We start from the raw sequence: 18,395 nt of genomic DNA, 5'->3' as shown, positions 1-18,395 counted from the left end.
ATTCCCTCTTTAGGGCATAGTGCCAATCTCTTTGCTACTGATAACATTGGCTGCTGAAGGCTGGTAGCTGTGCTCTTCACTGGGAATTGCCTTAGAGCCAAGGATCTGACTCCCCAAGGTTACTCCTTCTTGCAGGAGGCAGCACCAGTGACCAGCTTATTCTGATACTAAAGCTCAGTTGCTTTGCCTCCCCTGGGGTCTTTGCAGGACCATCACAGCTCCAGGACCTTTCCATAGGATTGGCTGAGGTCTGCCATACAGCCTTATTGCAAGGCAGCTTCTCCCTCCGCCTGATCCTGCTTTTCCCACTTCCTTATAGGTGTCTCTCTGAAGCAGGTAGCTGCACTGTCTGATACAGCAGCCCATTAGCTACACGTAGCTATTTAAATGTAGGCTTAAATTAAGGACTCAGTACTCATATGTGGCTAGTGGCTGTGACTACCACACCAGGCAGTGTAGGTATAGGATGCTTTCACCAGTGCATCCAGTTCTGTTGGACAGAACCATTTCAGAGGACGCGGGTGAAACTTCTGTATGCAGTGCACTTCAGAATCTGTTTCCAGGAAACCCAAGCCAAAACAAACCATTGCACACAGCAGTACATAGGATTCTCAAACATATAATGCTGAGGGAAAAGATCATGACACAGAAGAATATATTCAGTACGATTCCATTTATATCAATTTAAAAATAAGGAAAATTGGATATTAACTAATTTAGAGAAATACCTATATGTCTATAATGAAAAGCAAAGGAATCATTAACATTAACTTCATGAAAGTGGTTATTTCTGGGGAACCAGATGCTATTAGGGTAACCTCTTTCTAGATCTGGGTTACAAGTACATAGGTGTTCAACTTATCATTTTTTAAAAAACATAAATGTTCACTTTTTAAAAAAAATTTAGGATATTTTTCAAAATAAAAATAATCCAGGCTCTTACGAAAAAGGAGGATATAAATTCTTTTTGTATTATTATTAAGAGAAAACAGGTATAAATAAGATAGAATCCACTGAAATGACAAATTACCATTATTAAGGAGTCTTTTACTTTAAACAAAGCTATAGTAAATCTATACTGAGAATTCAAAAATTACACATGGAAATAAGATTAAAGACATCAAACAGAATTATAAGACTTATAATTTAATTATGTCACATTAGAATTCCTATAAGATGTCTTTTCCAAATTAGACTAGTGAACTAAGAATTGCTAATAAGCCTCAGACCAGTCAAAAACATTTTGAAATAAGCTGGATATGTTCACTTAACTGGGCAGACCAGCAGGTGCCACGTTAACGGTAAGAATGGAAGATGAGCAGCACATGTATTTGGACCTAAGAGTTCCTATTTTATCCATGCCCTTCAAATGCTTGACAATCATTCTAAATAACAAAAATAATGATTAGTGAAATTTTACGTTGTTAATGAAGAATGATATTTTAATTTTAAGCTTATGTCAGTGTTTTGTTTTTCAAATTTAGATATCTTATACTTGTGAGAAATTTAGATGCTCATACTTTATCCAGATACTAAGTTGAGAGACTGTTACTACAAGCCCAAAGCCAGAAAGCTGTAAATAATCTTTGGGGTGCTGCCTTAGTATCTGAAATCTGTAAGTAAAAACATGACAGGATGTCAGCTTAGAAATCAGGATGATCAACTAGAAAACACCAATTCCTTTTTTGTCAAAACCAGACTGAAAGACACCCAGCCAGTGTGGCTCAGTGGTTGAGCGTCGACCCATGCACCAAGGGGTCACGAGGTCAATTCCCCGTCCAGACACATGCCTAGGTTGTGGGCCAAAACCTCAGTCGGGGGCATGCAGGAGGCAGCCAATTGATGTTCTCTCTCATGGATGTTTCTCTCTCTCTCTCTCTCTCTCCCCCTCTCCCTTCCTCTCTCTCTGAAATCAATAAAGGAAAATAAAAATTGAAAAAAAAAAACAAACTAGACTGAAAGTCAAGATACAGTCTGGACATTTATGAAGAATGAGCACCGAGGTGCCTACGGATTTTGCCATGATGCCATATAGAAGTCAGATTGTTCCAAGTGAGAGTTTAGGAGTTGAAAGGAGCCTTAAATGTTTCGAGTCCTATTTTTCTCTAGGCTTAATGATACGTAAGTAAACTTTATCTGTGTGCCTACATGTCTGGATTTCATTATAAGGAATTTCTTGATTTTATGTAGTGAACTAAATCGCTTGAGAGTCATTAAGATTCCAAAAGTTATGTCAGACTTAGCAAACATAGACAGTCACTAGGGCTTTGCTTTTCTAAAGTTAACTATTTCTCAGTGATTAGCAGCCATGCTAAATGTGGTCAGTAAACAGACTGAATCAGGTCACTTCCATCACTTACTGAACAGGTGCTATAAGCCACTATACATTTCTTTTCTTTGTTTGTTTTGTTGTTTTAATCTGCGTATATAGAGAGATAGAACTAGTTACCGTGGCACTAAGCAAACGCGAAGTGTTAGCTCTGTCGCAGTGGCCTACTACATCAATGATAATGCGCAGAAAACCTCAACCATGGTTGTAGGTACCACCGATGAGCCCATAAGAAACAACTGTTGGCCCTGGCCAGTTTGGCTCAGTGGTTAGAGCATCGGCCTGCAGTCCAGAGAGACCCGGGTTCGGTTCCTATAAGGGCACATGCCTCCTTTGCAGTTTGTCCCCAGCCCTGGTTGGGTTGTGTGGGAGGCAGCCACTCGATGTGTCCCTTTCACGTTGATGTTTCTTTCTCTCTGTCTCTTCCTCTCTCCCCCTCCTACTCTATCTGAACAAAAATGGAAAAAATGTCCTTGGGTGATGATAAAAAAAAAAAAGAAACAACTGTTGCCTATTATTTTCGATCAGTCCTGAAACACAAGGACAGAACATAGCCAATTCTAACTGAGACTCTCTACCTAACCCAAAGATTCCAATACAATCAACTCTCATTTTTCTCAAAAATGGTAGGAAGTGGTAAGATACGTAACAACAGTAGAAGACGGGTTCTCTGCTTTGTTTGTTCTCTTTTTTTAAAAAAAAAACAAAACTTTTTTTTTTTTTTTTTTGAAAGAGAGAGAGGAAGGGAGAGAAAGAAAGAGATAGAAACATTGATGAGAATGAACATCGATTGGCCATCTCCTGCATGCCCCTTACTGGGGATTTGGCCCACAACCCGGGCATGTGCCCCAACCAGGAATAGAACCAGTGACCTTTTGGTGCATGGGTCGATGCTCAACCACTCAGCCACACCGGCCAGGCTCTGTTTCTTCTCTTTATCTCCTCTTATAGGTATGTGAACTGACTAATATGTATGCCACATTTTATTGTTGTTTATCTACCCATTAGTAAAGTAACAAAGCAATAGAATTGTAATAAACAAAATGAAAGTAGAAAAGGGGAATCTAAGGATCTATTCAACTTATCTGCAAATAACCAAATGGAGGCTGAGCTTTCTTCATACTCTATCTTACATTTTCCAGATGATAGCACCCAGCTAGAATTTCCTTCTGGATTTATCAATTCATTGGGTAAGCATAAAATCTGTGGTGCATTTAAAAATTTGTATTGCTTCTTATTAATGCCTGAACCATTATTTACGAGTTTAGTATTGCACAGGGAACAGTGATCTAAATAGTCAATTACCAATTTAGTCGTAAATGTGGCTGTTACTGTAGATTGCAATTAGCAAGTAAAGAAAGAAAAAGGCAAGGCAACCTTCTCTCGTGGGAGGAAAATCTCCAGATTAACCCTACACAAATGATTGCAGTCCAAAACTACCAACATTAAAATTAAAATGTAATACCCTACCATTCAACTGGTGGACAGCAGCATTCAAAATTCAACGTTTCTCTAACAATCCTTTAATGCACAAAATCTTTTGGATATAAAAATGTAAAGATGTTCAATTTTATCAATTGTGGTGACTAGATAAAATTTATTATTTTTTTCTTCATTTGTAGTGCTGGGAGGTTCTTACAAGGTATATTTGAACACATCTCTTCATGGAAGATATGATTCTAATGGTTCTTCCTTTATTAACAAACTATAGTGAAATAAATTTACAGTTGCTTAACACAGTAATGCTATACTGACGTTTATTCTCTGGATTTTATTGAAGACTCTTCAGCCTTAATAGTAATCAAAAGGATAATAATACCAAAAAGCAATACTTAATAAGTGCCTACTCTGTTTTAGCTACTAAAACAGGAGCTCTACAGCATATCGTAGAGACTTATCACAACTGCTTATTTAATTATTGACCCAGATCTATCATGTGTGACAAAAGGCCAAATCTCCCTTGCTGAAGGAGTCTCTGCATTTAGTGCAAATTCTAGGCATCTAGAAGGCACTCATTAAGTCGTTATTAAGAAAATAAACGTGAGTCAGGGGTTACATCACCATGTTGTAGGGGCAGGGAGAGAAACTGAAGCTTAGAAAAGATAAACACTAACTGATTTGGTCGTACTCTTATTTACTGTTTAAACCCAGTTTCATCAGAAGTGAAAATACAAAGCACAAAACACAAAAAATCAGAGAAGGGATATTAATTTGAGTATAAAAAGAAGATCTGATATTTAAGAAGCTACCAATAAAAAAAAAAAAAGGTTGGGGTAAGAGAAAACATGTCCCACAATAGCAGAAAGGCCATTGCTTAGTTCTGTGAACAATCCGTTCTATAGATCATCTTGAATGTAATGCAGGGTGCCTCTGTGGTTTATGAGGGGTCCACCAACGTAGGGCAACGTGTCATGGTGAGAAACTCTTTTTAATAATCACTGAAATGCAAGACTGGGGCTAAGTTAAGACAAGTGAGAAGCCATCAGTGTAAAATTTAAGAGGCAACCCTACACTTGCACAATGCAAGGAAGATCTCGTTCCAGCTAGTGTTGTGGGACATGGTGAATTTGAACAGTCACTTTGACTTAGAGCTGTGTTTTCCCATATGGTAGCCACCAGACAAATGTGGCCAGTTAAATTTAAATAAAATGTGGCTTCCAGAACTTATATGCATGTACGCATAACCAATGGACATGGACAACAAAGCCAGGGATGGGGTGGGGGGGATGGGGAGGAGGGTATTAATGGGGTAAAAAAGGAGAAACATCTGTAACTCTGTAACAAAAATTAAATAAATAAATAAAATGTTCCTTCTCCATTGCTCTAGCCAAAATAGCTATAATATGTTGAATCATTTGCATTTTTACTCTAGACATGTTTAAGCACTGTATTTATTTTGAATTGATCAGTTACATCAGTATTGGTTGAGCAGATCTATGCACAAGGCATTGTGTGTAAGTGAGGGAGGAGGATATGAATGAGCCTTAATCTTTCCTTTAAAGGGCCTATGGATAAATACATAAGCTAAGACTTGCAAGAAATAACAACAGGAAGTGGAATAAGTTTCCAAATAGGAGTTTAGAGTGGGGAGAAATTATTTAGTGTTCGATCTGTCAGGAAATCTTTGTTATATTTTTAAATCCTCACCTGAGGATATTTTCCCATTTATCTTCGGCGGGGGGGGGGGGGGGGGGGGGGGGAGAAACATCCCTGCACAACCCTGACGAGCCAGGGACCAAAGCGTAACCAAGGTACATGCCCTTGACTGGAATCAACCCTGCGACTCTGGTCTGCAGGCTGATGCTCTAACCACTGGACAAAACCAGCCAGGGCAAGAAACCTTGATTTAAATGGTAGTATTTAAATGGAGCCTTTAGTGATAGTGGGGGTTGGGAAACATGACTATAACAGCAAGGAACTATATAGAAAAAGGCCAGGCAGGAGGAAAATGTGAGCCACCCCTGGGAGGAAATTTTGGTTTGCTTAGAATATAAGGTATGTGGGAGTTGGCGAACTTCTTGTATTTTATTGGTAACTTCTGTTCTGATAACTTTTAAGAAAAAGTTTTAATGTAAATAGACTTTTCACATAAATAGATTTAAATGAATAACTTTCATGTCATTAACAGCTGATCTTATACATAATTAAATTCTATGAATTGCAAAGTCACTTTTAGCTTCCCAGGTTTGATGACATACAGCCAGTTTTCCCAGAGAAGATAACAGGGTTAGAACTCAATAATTCCTGATCTAACTATGTTTTGGGAATAGTGTCTTGCTTTGTTTTATAGGGACATTAGTGCCTTGTAGCCCTCAGGTGACTGGATGTATTATACACACATAATCAAGAGCTGTCCAAATATGCTTTATAGACAGATTAGACATTTTTCAGAAAAATGAAGAAAAACATCTTCTATGGATCTTCTGTCAAGTTATCTCTGAAAGCTCAAACCCACTGGCACAGTGAAAAACCATCTGTTTTCAAGATGATGTTTAATAGAAATATCACTGCAAGATTTCTTCTTCTTGTCAACATTTGAACTGTTTCTTCTAGCAAGCCAGAACTATAGTTACGGCCGGTATCCTAGGTCAAACAGCTGAGCATTTTCAAAATGATTAAGAAATGATATTGATAATGCTAGTACACAAACCTCATAGAACCAGGACATCAAAAACAACAAAAAACTATAGTTATCAGTGTGGATGTGTCTGTGTGTCTATGCACATTAATAAAAAATAATGAAATGCTTTCAGACAAGAATGCATTTTAGCCCATGCATCTGACTTTGGGCTGGAAAACGAATCTAAGGCGAATACAAAGCAGGATTACAGTCCACAGCTGTAGAGCCATGAGGGAAATCTGGAAGGGCTCAACATAAGTACTCTAAGCCGCCAGCTTCTTTATTACATTTTGCTATGTTATCAAATACAATCTATTGTATAGCAGGTAGAAAATACATCAACAAAATTTTATGTAGATGAAACATCAGTCATTAATTCTGAGTAATGACAAAAACATGCATTTAACATAAACATAAAGTCTTTGTATCAGAGGGAGAGATGTTAACATTTTTAAAATGTGGGATTAAAACTGATATATTCTTTACTTCCTTATAAAAGCCTGTGAAATTTTTACAACTGAATAAGATGGGCATTTTAAGTATTGAACCTTCAAGAAGACAGAGTAACTAAAGACATTCTAGAGAATGTTTCTGCAATGGTCACAAAGATGGGGCTGCTTCTGTGGATCAAGTGTTGGGGTGCACAGCATAAGTGGGGTGCCTAATAAATCTGTCCCATGGGATCTGACCAGAAAGACTCAAATTACTCTATTATAAAGCTTTAGTCTCCCAGGACACAGAGCTGCCATGGAAAACTATAAATCAACTGGACTTCCATGCTGTCCCAAGTACCTAATAATATAAAGGACATCTTGCAAATATAAGAAATAAATTTGTGCAAATAAAAAGAAAGACTACTTCAGTGCAGGGCCTGTGGGCAGTTGCTAGAGACTCACCCTTCCCCAAGAAACCAGGAAGGTGATGGAGACTTCCAGTGATGTGGTGACAGCCCCTGCCGGTCAGCTGGCCAGAGGGGAAGGGGGCGGAGGAAACAATCCCAGCGACATTGCTGGTGGCAGTGACATCAAGATCAGAGTGGAGACAGGGAAGGCCTGAGAAGACCACTGAAAAGCCCAGGTTCTGGCCAGTTCTGCAGCTCTGCAGATCTGACAGGACCTAGTTGAACTCTGGATGGGGTCTCCTCTGCTGGGCCAGGGGCAAGGGCTGTCGGAGTCAGAATGACTGTGGGGCTGCACGGTCATTCTGATTCTTGGCAGTTCACTGAGAGCTGTTGTTCCAGACTGTGCTGGGGTCCACATCACACATGGAAAGGCAGTAGCTTGCCCAGCGGTTATGACCCAGTTGGATCATTCTGACGTCCAGCAAATAGTCTTTGCAGCATGCTACAAATTAGTCTCATTCATGGTTTTCCAGTTCACACACTGATATCAGTGAGGATAAATCATTAGATAAGCATGTGACCAGAACTTTCTAGATGCAAATTACATTGAATAAGGTCCATTAAGTCATTTAATGAGGAACACCGTAAGTACAATCAGTGCCTATTATGCTGCTAGTGCTCGGAGGTGAGCCTTAGACATGATACCCCTCTCTTCCATAAAGATTTTAGACTTTTTATTGATGTTCATATGACTTTGTGTTCATAAAAATTTATTAAGCTAAATTCTTTTAGTCCCTCACCAAAAGTACAGACTCACATCAAGTCAATCAAATCGCAAAAGCACCTGCCACTCAAAAGACAAGAGGAATTGAATTTAAATATGAACCACAGGGCAAGAAACTCCAGTGGGCTTCTCATTCTTAAGAAAAATAGACATTGAGTTGGAGTTCTGCCCACGGAAGCTGATGCCATTCCATCTCACAGCAGCTCTGCGAGTAATTACTTACAAATAACATGCAATTTTTATCGCAAAAATTGAACTGTTCTCATACAATTCAATTTTTTTTATTCCTATCTCAGGTCAGTTTTGTATGTAATGCTGGACTAGCCACCCAATTCACCTGCGTCCGGAACATCACATAATAGGAAACATGTCATGGTTGGTCATCTTTGAGTATCAAGTACACATAGTTAGCTCTCTCTCACAGATCCTATTTCGTTTTCTTTCATACAGCATCAGTTAAGCAAAAAGCTCATTTTCTCACATTCTTGTTCCCCAGTGATATGTAAAGGTCAAGCTGGAGTTTCCAATCAGCAGTAAATGACAAGAGTATCTATACTAAGCTGACCTAACTTCAACCAAAATGAAAGAAACATGAATTTTTAATTTGCTTTTACACAAACGAGTGATTCTTGTTGGACTTTTAATGTACTGAAATTGCCTGTGATTTTCTTCCTTTCTACACACACCTACGGTTGTCCAGAATCGCCAGATTGAAAGCTATTACAGAAGAAATAAGACTTTAATCTTTTCGTATGCATTATTCTTATGCAACATACACGGAAGACCTAGAGCAAATTTTTGTAAATAAATTACAAGTTCTATTGCAAAATATAACTCAGCCAGATTACCCAAATAACCTTTCAGATGCTATCTTGCTTCTAGTCTCACCCCTCCAATTAATTCTCTGTTCTGCAGCCAGACCGTCTTTATAAAACACAAATCCGATCATGCCATGCTTCTACTTAAAATTCTCTGTGGCTTTACGTTTCCTTCAGAATAAATTAAAACTCCTTAACTTGGCTTATAAAGCATCTGCTTTCCTCTTCAGCGCTATCACCAGTGAAAGGAAACTATTTGTAATTCCTAATACCATAGCTATTAATATCAAATGATTTGTGACACACCCACCCTTGATTAAGCCTCATGGTCAGCACAGCACTGTGGCTGGTCTGTCACGGTTGCCCCAGACTTTGGTTCTGAGAGGGATCAAACCTTCATACACCTCTGAGGTTTTGCATATGTGGAACACGCCCTCATTTGTAATACGCTTTTGCCTTTTGTCCCTCACCATGCCCCATCCTTCTTTTTCGGAATATTTCCTGCATGCTTAACTCTTACTTATCCTTCACCTCTTCTGAGAAGGTACTTCTTCCTCAAAGCCTTCCTTGATCCCTCTCCCTCTTGGGGCATTACTTGAGCCTCCTCTGTGCCCAGACAACACCTTATCTTTTCTTTCTCAGAGACTTTCCACACTGGATTGTAATCGCCCCTTTACCTGTCTGAAATAGCAGTAGAGCACTGATTCTCAGACATGAGTACACGTCAGAATTACGGTGGGGCTTGCTAAACCACAGGTTGCTGGACCCCACCCTCAGAATTTCTGATTCAGCAACACCTGAGAGGTTGGGGAGTCTCAGATGTACTCTTCTAGCAAGTTCCCAGATGATGCTGATGCTACAGTTTATTAGGACACTTTGTGAACTCTTGAGTAGAAAAGAACTTCGAAAGCAAGGCTTTGAGTTATTCACTCTGGTGTACCTAGCATGTAGCCTAATGCTTTATATGCAATAGGAAATATACAAGTACTTATTGTACAAATTGGCAAATTTGGGGGCTTAAAATCACGCTACATGTGGAGATAACAGTGTGGTAAAAAAAAAAAAAAAGTTTATCCTTATTGCTTCTCTAACTCAGTAACGACTACATTTCCTAGTATTTCAACATCTACCACTACAATTTCTCACGATCAAATATTGAACATTTAAATTAATTAAGAAAATCTAGATAGCATACCTCTTATACTGATTAAATACAGAATCCCTTCAGACCTTTAAAAACACAAATAGACTCAGAGGGCCTTAGGCAGCACCATCAATAGCATAGTCAGGACTACATGGCTTTTAATGGTGACCAAGGAAAGACAAACATTATTTTATTTAAACAGTAAAAATGTACTTTGTGCCCTGGCCGGTTTGGCTCAGCGGTTAGAGCGTCGGCCTGCGGTCCTGAGAGACCCGGGTTCGGTTCCCGCTAAGGGCGCGTACCTCGGTTGCAGTTTGTCCCCGGCTCTGGTCAGTCGTGTGGGTGGCAGCCACTCGATGTGTCCCTTTCACATCGATGCTTCTCTCTCTTTCTCTGTTCCTCTCTCCCTCCCACTCTACCTGAACAAAAAATGGAAAAATGTCCTCGGGTTATGATAAAAAAAAAAAAAAATGTACTTTGTAAGAAAACGCTATTCCAAGAACAAGGGGAATTTACCTGTTAGCCACAGAACAGTCCACTAAGAGGAGAAAGCCTTTGCTTGTCCGTTAGCTTCTCCCCAGCCCACCTGCTTACTTCGTGATCACCTCTCCATCTCTCTCGCTTAGAAAGTTTACATCTGCAGTTTATCTATTTTTAGAGCTTTTGAAGTATTTTTAAAATATAGGAGCTTGATAAAACCTCGTCATTTCTGCTGTCTTTAAAAAGTATTTATTAGTGTACAAAAGCTGTGTGAAAATATGTAGTACAAAAAATGAACCCTTTTTTTGTTTTATTCATTTATTTGTTGAGGATTTCAGAAAATGAGGTTAGAATGAAAAAAATCATTTTATTTCTAAATCTGAGCTTGACAACTATTTTTCAAATTTAATATCATGCAAAGAGGCCTGTTATATATTGTGAGAGAAGGCAAGTCTCTGTACAGTTCTCCAGGGTGTATCTCAGAAGGAAAAGGGAGACACAGCAAAGCAACAATGTTATTGGTTGATTTAATTCTGCACTATAATTTATACTTAGCTTTTATTTCTAAACTTGCAATAAAACATTCTTCAAAACAACATTTCCATCATATTTTATGTCAAAATAAGTATTACGTCTAATGAATAAGTATTAACATTTGTCTTGGAGCTTTGGCCTGAGAGGCAGGCTTTGCATTTGTTACACTTCTACAAACCTACACAATGCTCTTGGGACCTTGGGCCCGGGAGCCATCTTTGTGTCTTCTGGCCTCATTCCTGCTCACCAGTATCTCAGAAAGTAGCTTATACACTTTTCTGGAGCCCAATATTTGTAGCTGTCACCAAGGGGACACCTCCAGACCACCTAGTTTGGAGGCCATCAGGGCTTATGACTGCGGTCCCTGGGACTGTATAATTGTGCATGCTTTAAAAGCCTCTCTGCCTGAAGGTCTGGCTTCCAGTCAGCCTGAAACTCACTGTGGAGTGTGATTCCCACCTTTGTGGGACTGACAGATCTTGTCACACCCTCAACAACTGGGAAATATTAAAAGTGAAACAGGCTGCCTGAACAAGCACAGATGTTTGAGGGACAATGGAGAGCTCTCTAGTTCTGAGAGACAACTAAGATAAGAAGGTGCATGATAAGGTCCGTCTTCTACTTGAGGACACTCCTTCAAGACATTTGATCTGAACAGAGGTTTTCCAAAGAAGGCATACAAAAGACTAACAGGTTCATGAAAAGATGCTCAATGTCACTAATCATCTGGAAAATGCAAATCAAAACTGCAATGAAATATCACCTTACACCTGTCAGGATGGCTATTATCAACAAGACAAGAGTAAGTATTAGAGAGGATATAGAGAAAAAGAAACTCTTGTTGGCAGGAATGTAAACTGGTGCAACCACTATTTAAAAAAAAAAAAAAAAACTTATAGAGGTTTCTCAAAAACAAAAATAGAATTATCATGTGATTTGTCAATTCTACTTCTGGGTATTTATTTGAAAAAATCTAAACACTAATTAAAAATGATATATGCACCTCCATGTTCATTGCAGCATTATTTAAAATAGACAAGATATGAAAGCAATGTAAGTTTCCATCAATAGACAAATAAAGAAGATATGGTACATATATGTAATGGAATATTAGTCATGAAAAAGAATAAAATCTTGTCATTTGAGACAACATGGATGGATCTGGAGGGTATTATGTTAAGTGAAAAAAGTCAGAGAAAGACAAATACCATATGATTTCACTTATATGTGGAATAAAAACACAAAATAAATGAATAAGCAAAATAGAAACAAACTCATAGATAATAGAGAACAAACTGATGGCTGTTAGATGAGAGGGACATTGGGGATGGGTGGAAAAGGTGAAGGGATTAAGAAGTAAAACTTGCCAGTTATAAACATAGTCACAGGCCTGGCTGGTGTGGCTCAGTTGGTTGAGTGTTGACCCATGTACCAGGAAGTCACTGGTTAGATTCCTGGGCAGGGCACATGCATGGGTTGTGGGCTTGATCCCCAGTAGGGGGTGTGCAGGAGGCAGCTGATCAATGTTTCTCTCTTATCAATGTTTCTCTCTCTCCCCCTCTCCCTTCCTCTCTCTGAAATCCATAAAAACATATTTAAAAATAGTCATAGATTATAAAGCACAGCTTATGGAATATAGCCAATAATATTGCAATAACTGTGCCAGAAGGATATTAACTTATTGGGGTGATCACTTTGTAAGATATATAAATGTTTAATCTATGCTGTACACCTGAAACTAACATAGTATTGTATGTCAATTGTAACTAAAAAAAAAAGATTTGTAAAAAGATATTTTTGTATCAAAGTTCCATTAAGTATTTATTGATTTCTGCTGCCGTATGTGAGGCCCACTGTTTTGTGTTGTAAGTTCAATAGTAAGACAAAGAGTTTCTACTCTCATTAAACTCAGTTTTTATTGTGGGAATCACACAGGTAAAAGGGCATTTTAACACACATGAAAAAAATAGAGGGTGCTTTTGACCACATGATACAAGATGGCAAGTCTGCATTATTTTCAGTAGAGAGGGAAGAGGAGAAAAGGAAAGTATTCTCCTGTTCCTTAAGGGCACAGACTGAAAGTTGTACACATCACTTCCACCACAAACATATTCATTGCATTATAATCTGTAAAAGTGAGACATTGGAGTTAATATGAAAATTGCAGTGTAATAGTGTGTTAAGTAGCTATAAAAAAAATCAATAAACTTGTACCAAAATGTATCAGCATAGGTTCTCAAAAAGGAATATTGAGCTTTGAAAATTTCAAACCTACCACATAACATTTAGGCAGCCTGGTTCTACAGTTAGCCTATCTAATCATACTGCTGTACTTCTTGTTTATATGAGGTAATGAATGAGAGACTGATGGAGAAACGGACAGTACCCCAAATGAATAATAGACATATAAAATAAGTGTACATGAAGATAAAGCAGATAATATCAAATTCACAATAGAGATTGCCTCAGAGGTGAGAGACAGGGGAATTTGATTTGGGAGGAAAACAAAGAGATTCTAAGCAAAAATATGTAATTTTTTTCATGGATGGATGGATGGATAGGTAAGTGCAAAGATGGATGGATGGATGGATGGATGGATGAACAGACAGATAGATATTGAGTGCTATTAATGCTAGGCACTAGTGTAGGTTCTGAGGACACCTTAGGGAGCAAATTAGTTTTTTTTGTTTTTTTTTTTAATAAAAAACAAACAAACATACTTGAGACTTGTTTTATCCTGTCCTGGAAGATTATAAAAAGAAAATCTGTAATCTGAAGTTTATTTTAGGAACATGGAATAACACGAAGGGAATGAATGATTTTAATTAACAGTGATTATTACCAAGCTAGAACACATTAGTTTTATTAAGTCTGCACAAAAAGACCCTTTATTTGTGGGATGGGTAGAAAAGATTTTTTCCAAACTCCAAAAAACAAATTTTAAATACAAAAATTGATCAATTTGATTATATTAAAATTGAAAATTTCTTTTAAATGTACACTGTGGCAGAGATAAAGATGATGCGTTGTGAGAAATCTCTGCCTTGTCAAAAGTTGACAAAGGACTAAGAAATGTCAAATATTAACCAGAAAATGACACAGATTGCAGTTTTTAAAAAGTGGCATATGATAAGAAAAGGCAACTTCTAAAACGGTTACTCAAAAAGCTCACAAGCTTAGTGGGAAGATTCTTAGAACTCATTATTAATTAACAAAATCTAACAACCCTGATGTAGTTTATAGTTTGATCCCTTAGGTGTCTCTAGGCAGGAGCTCAGTCATGTATGTCCACACCGCCACACTCGAAGGTAAAAGTTGCTCCATGAGTATACAGCCAGCCCCTTGAGATCACATTCCTTCTTGTTCTGTTATTATTCTGACTTTCTGTCAAATGTCATTTCCATTTATATTCCAAGCACTATTTTCATCTGGCTCTGCTAAACGCCTTTGGAGAAAGTATGCTTCCCCATTTAAATAATCAGAATTATACTGTGTCTAACAACCCTGAAATTCTTGTTTTTTTGGTTTCAGGCATTAAATCATCTAGAGAAAACTCAGATAAAACAGAAGTAGCATGGATATTAAAGCTATGTCTTAATGAAGAAAGTGAGACAGGAAGAAGCTAAGTAGCTCATCCAGTGTCACCAAACTAACAAGCAGTGGAGCCAGAATTTAAACTCAAGGGTTTTGATACCAGAGATCAAGTTCTAGACCACAGGTTTGCAAGTGAAGTTGTTAAATAACAAATGCACATAATGCTTTTTTATGAAATTTGTTTTTTAGTAATTATTTTATCAACCTTGTTCGGTGTCAGGCACAGCATTAAACAATGGAGCTACAAAGCTGAAACTCACAGCCTACCAGGAAAGATAGGCCAAACGGATAGTACATTATGTGCCTAATAAATTCAGCATGACAAGTGCACTGGTGGTGACATATCAGAGTATTATGAGCACTGAGAGCAGGATCATCTCATTCAGGTAGAAGAGGTCCTAAAGGCTTTCTGAAGAACAGTTCAGATGAGCTAGAATTAGCCATGAGGGGGCCTGGGGAGGTGAAGCAACTTTAGGCATCTAAAGACAATGTAGATAAAGGCATCAGCAAGCTTAGTGTGTTGAAAGAATGTAAGGTACCAACACGGTTGAAATGATAAAAGATAGAGCTCAGATCTTAGAGGGCTTTTGGATAGCGGCAAAGAGTTTGAACTTAATCCCATGAGTAAATGGAGATTACACAGTTATACATAGGACAGTCATATAAACACAAATACATATTAAATAGTTTAGGTGGCAGGTGGGAAATGGATTTAAAAGCCTATTAGTCAAAATAAGCCCAGTTGCACTGTTGTAACAGATCCCCATATCTCAGTGAGTTAATGTGATAATGGATTATTTCTTAAATATCCAAAAACCGAAACTAGCTGCCTGGTCCACCTCCATCTGGGAGCTGTACCATCTGGACTGTGTGTCCTTCCAGGTTACTGAAGCAAAAGAGAGCTGGAAGATACTGTAAGATGTCTTTACAGGCTGGGGCTAGATGAGGCTTTTATAAAGTCCTCCCATACCTCATCATCCTGGACCCTGCAACATGGCCCAGTACAACTGCAAGAGGCTTTAGGCAAGCCCGAGAGTCTACCGCAGAATAGAGTACTTCTTTCTGTCTTCTGTATAATAGGCCACATATACCTATATACTCTTATGGTTTGAAAAAATTATTGTCTATTCGTTGATTCACTTCACTCATTAAATGCTTTTTGAGCATCTGCCGCAATCCAGGCACTGTCATAGTACCGGGGGTACAGCGTTGTTCGTGTTACTGTCCTGTGGGTAAGCTCTGTTTGGCGCTCCACTCACAGGAGGATATATGCAAAGGATAGAGGAATAGAGTGAGTGGGATGAAAGGTGCAACATGGGCCAGATCCTGTGTTTAATAGGTTACTGTATGGACTTTAAATTTGACTGAAATCAAGGGACCAAAGAACATTCTGTGCAAGAGAGTGACATAGTCTGACTTACTTTTTCAAAGGGTCATTCTTGCTGCTCTTGAGAACAGACATGAGGTGGTGGGTGGAAGCACGGAGATCCACCGGGAAGTTATGTAGTCATCCAAGGGGGCAACGATGGTGGCTCGGACCAGGCTGGAGGCAAGGAGCTGGTGAAACGTCATCAGACTTTGGATGTATTGTGAAGATATTTAATTTTGCAAAGGTGTTTAATTTTGAAGACACCATCATCATCAGAATTTGAGGGCCAATCTGATATATGGTGTGAGTTTAAGCTCCCAGGAGAACAAAGTTGTAGCTGACTGAGGGGGGATGAGCCTTAATCACTAAAGCTGTTCTGAGATGGTTTCAGAAGGGCCCTAGAGAGTATTCCTTTCCTAAACTATTCAGATCCAGTGGGTGTTCCTTTAGAATTTCAAATAATAGCAATGTTTATGGGAAAGTCTTTTTCTTAGACTTAAAGATTGGCTCCAAACATTCTCCACAACTGAAAACATTTCATATAAAATCTATCAACCTTTCTACCTATAAAGAAAACCAGTTGGTTAGTAAATTATCGTTTTTTTTAAAGCTAAGTCAGCAAATAATAAGCAATATTAGGTTCTTTTTGCTGTAGCAATTTGATTACTTTTTGTTAAGGGCATGTTTGTTTTATGGGAACTCCCCATATTTCTATAGCTCTCACATAAATAAAACTGTTCATTATTATTAATTATTATTATATTAGAAAGACACTGAATAAGATATGCCACTTTACCTTGATTTGATTCATTCGCTGGGTGTGAATGAGCAGAATGAGGTCATATTGGATTTGGATGAAGGTAGAGAATGGAAGAGGAACATTTTAGGCATATAGAACAGGAAACGTAAAAGCCTGGATGTAAAAAAGGGTGGTGAATTCTGGTAATAGTAGACTTTAGGGCCCATGAGAGGCATCAGTTTGAGTTCGGAGTTGCACAGAGCAGGGAATTGGGACTAGTAGGGTCTGGTAAGACTGATTATGAAGTTATCTATGGGTAACTTTTTGTAGTGTTTCTCAATCTTCCTAATGCCGTGAGCCTTTAATATAGTTCTTCATGTTGTGGTGACCCCCAACCATAAAATTATTTTTGTTGCTACTTCATAACTGTAATTTTGCTACTGTTATGTCTTAGGCGACCCCTGTGAAAGGGTCATTTGACCCCCCAAATGGGTCGTAACCTACAGGTTGAGAACTGCTGTTTTATGGTATAATAAATATTTCAATTTTATATTTTAGGTAAAATAAAGACAGTGAAGTGAACATGTAAAAGAAGAATTGAAAAATCCTTGTGGGAGGAAGATGGGGAGCAGAACACAGACTAAGGAAAACCCCTAGGAAGCCACCCAATGGGAGAGTATAAGTAAAGACAATTTAATCCTTAGAAATCTCAGAGAACTAAGTTTCCAAACCAGAGCACATCCAGCATAAATGACAAGGTAAACTTATGAACAATTATGTGGATATATATTGTTTTGTTTATACAATGACAAATATCAGCTTTAATGTTTTTTTATCTTATTGGACTAAGGAATCAGTGACCCCAGAAAGATTTATTGCCATTAAGAAACCTAGCTCGAGCCCTGGCCGGATTGGCTCAGTGGTTGGAATGTCGGCCTGTGGACCAGAGAGACCTGGGTTTGGTTCCCACAAGGGGCACATACCAAAACAACAAAAAAGAAAAGAAACCTAACCTGAAAGAGTTCCACCCACCTTCATCTAATGTATGCTTTCTAGAATCTGCCCCATTCAATTAAACAGGGTTGATAGGTAATTGTACAATTTTTAATATCCTGTGGGAAAACTGCACTCTTTAGGGAAATAGGCAATAAATACATGTGAAAGAGCCATCCCCTAATACCAGTTTTATAAAAGTAATAGTAATTGTTCTGACCAGTTTGGCTCAGTGGTTGGAGCATCAGGCCATGGACTAAAAGGTCACAGGTTCAATTCCAATCAAGGGCACATACCTGGGATACAGGTTTAATCCCCAGCCACAGTTGGGGTTGTGCAGGAGGCAACCAAAAGATGTGTCTCTCTCACATCAATGTTACACACTCTCTTTCTCTCTTTCTCCTTTCCTTCCACTTTCTCTAAAAATCAATGGGAAAATACCCTTGGGTGAGGATCAACCAAAAAAAAGCAGAAGTGAAAGCAATGTGTAAATTATAGCATGCATTAGAAAACTTCAATGCAACCAAAAGATACATCACATATAAAGAGGGAAATAATATATGAAATAACATAACCAACAATTAATATCCAGAATATGTTTTAGAATTTTTTACAAGTTAATAAGTAAATATAATCAAGCCAAGAGAAAA

The 18,395-nt window shown here is 38.3% G+C and overlaps 1 protein-coding gene across 2 annotated transcripts in view; it reads right to left on the bottom strand.

Annotated features, from left to right (window-relative positions):
* UNC13C (unc-13 homolog C) overlaps window positions 1-18,395 on the bottom strand; it is a 561,286-nt gene that overhangs the window by 217,042 nt on the left and 325,849 nt on the right. The window lies entirely within an intron of this gene.

Source organism: Molossus molossus, unplaced genomic scaffold (assembly GCF_014108415.1).
Source record: "Molossus molossus isolate mMolMol1 unplaced genomic scaffold, mMolMol1.p scaffold_m16_p_1, whole genome shotgun sequence".
NCBI lineage: Eukaryota > Metazoa > Chordata > Mammalia > Chiroptera > Molossidae > Molossus > Molossus molossus.
Note: the sequence above shows the minus strand (reverse complement) of the source record. Positions and strands in the feature narration are given on the sequence as shown.